Below are 2,477 nucleotides of genomic sequence, written 5' to 3'. Positions count from 1 at the left end.
GCACATGCAACATATACACAGAACACGTGCACATATACACACAACATATATACACACAGCCCACATGCACACAGTACCTATACACACACCATTATACACACAACACACAACACCCACACACAGAACGTGTGCACACACAGCACATGTACACAGAACACATGTGCAACATATACACACAACATATATACACACAGCCCACATGCACACAGTACCTATACACACACCATTATACACACAACACACCACACCCACACTCAGGACATGTGCACATGCAACATATACACAGAACACATGTGCAACATATACACACAACATATATACACACAGTCCACATGCACACAGTACCTATACACACACCATTATACACACAACACACAACACCCACACACAGAACGTGTGCACACACAGCACATGTACACAGAACACATGTGCACATATACACACAACATATATACACACAGCCCACATGCACACAGTACCTATACACACACCATTATACACACAACACACCACACCCACACACAGAACGTGTGCACACACAGCACATGTACACAGAACACATGTGCACATATACACACAACATATATACACACAGCCCACATGCACACAGTACCTATACACACACCATTATACACACAACACACAACACCCACACACAGAACGTGTGCACACACAGCACATATACACAGAACACATGTGCACATACACACACAACATATATATACACAGCTCACATGCACACAGTACCTATACACACACCATTATACACACAACACACAACACCTATACACAGAACACATATGCATCATATATGCACAACATATATGTACACAACACATATACACACAATGCATATGCACACACCATTATACACACAACATGCAACACCTATACCCAGAATGTTGTACACACAGCACATACGCAGAACACATGTGCAACATATACATGTGTGATGTGTGTATATATAACATACACAAGCACAGCACGTATACACACAAACAGCCCACACATACACAGAACATATACGCAGCATATACATGCAACATGTCTACACACAGCACATACACAGGGAGCATACGTGTGAGACGTATACACACAGCATACACAGAAGTGCACACACCCCACCACGCCCTCCAAGGCGAGCAGTCACCCCTTGTTCTTTCCAGAGCGGCAGCTCATGTCCTAGAGCCGGGGAGAGGAGCGTGAGGAGAAAAGCGTGAACATGCAATCGAAGAAGGTGCTGTGAACCCGAGACATGAGAAAGGGAGGAGAGGGAGGGGAAGGGGAGGGGAGGGGAAGGGGGAGGGGACGGGGAGGCAAGTGCCCAGGCCTTGGCCCAGCCTGCCCGCCCCACTGTGAGCGCCAGGGGTGCAGTGGTGCCCGATGCCTCTCTGCTCTGCCCCTTCCCTGGCTGGCCAGTGGCCTCTGTCATCACATCTGTCCCTTCCTCTGGCCAGGACTGCTCAGGCAGGGAGTGAGGAAGGACAGGCTCCAGGAGAGAGCTGCTGCGGCCGCAGGGGGATGTGGCCGCAGGGGGATGTGGCCGCAGAGGGATGTGGCCGCAGGGGGACGTGGCCACAGGGGGTCCTGGCGGGAGGGCACAGGGCTGCCTCTTCTTTCTCCCCCAGAGCCTGAGCCGGACAGAGGTGGCCTTCTGGGTGGTCCACAAGGCCCCTGTTGGCACCACCTAGGGGGGCTTGATGTCCTCCACTGAGTGTGGCCTTCCAGGTGGCTGTCAGCAAGGGGAGGGCAGCCCCCAGCCCTGCTCCTGGAGCCCTGAAAATGGCGCCATTCCCAGCCCCAGGCTGCAGGATCCGGGGGCCTGAGCACGGCTGGCTGCGGCGGGCTTGTCTCTGGGGGCGCAGAGCTCAGAAGCAGGTGCAGTGCGAAAAGCGCCAGCTGGTCCCAGCTGCGGCTCAGCGGGCTCAGCCCAGGACGCAGACCGTGAGAAGGGCCTCCTGCAGCCTCCAGCCCCCGCCCCGCCGCAACTCCCCGCGGGCCCGGTGTCCCGGCTACCGACTGCCACGGTCTCCTTGTGGCTGGCCTGGGGTGCAGGGACCACACGGCACCCCCACTCCCAGACGGTGCAGGTATAAGGCGGGCTCCTACCCACCCTCCCGTGGGCGGTTCCAGCAGGTGAACCGGGGGCGGCGGGGCTGTGAAGGAGGCCAGGTGGCGCGGCCGAGTGCCCGCTTCTGTGGGCCATAAGCTTCTACCTCCACCCCACCCGCCCGACCCCTTTGAGGGCCTTCAGCAGCTTCCTGAGCAGCAGGGCTTTTCGGGTTCCCTCTGTGTGTGCCGAGCGAGGAGGCGGAGTCAGAGCCCAGGTCACCGCCCGAGGCCCAGCACTGGGCCACGTCTGAGCCGAGCCTGGATCCGAGGCTGGCTGTCCCACGCACAGTTCGCAGCCACTGTCCTCGGCCGCCTGGCACAGGCAGAGGAAATGGGTGAGGAGACTCGGGGGCTCCAGGAGCAAG

This window comes from Aotus nancymaae, unplaced genomic scaffold, assembly GCF_030222135.1.
Source record: "Aotus nancymaae isolate 86718 unplaced genomic scaffold, 86718_ANA_hifiasm-v0.15.2.pri h1tg000053l, whole genome shotgun sequence".
Lineage (NCBI taxonomy): Eukaryota > Metazoa > Chordata > Mammalia > Primates > Aotidae > Aotus > Aotus nancymaae.
This window is presented reverse-complemented; position numbering follows the sequence as displayed.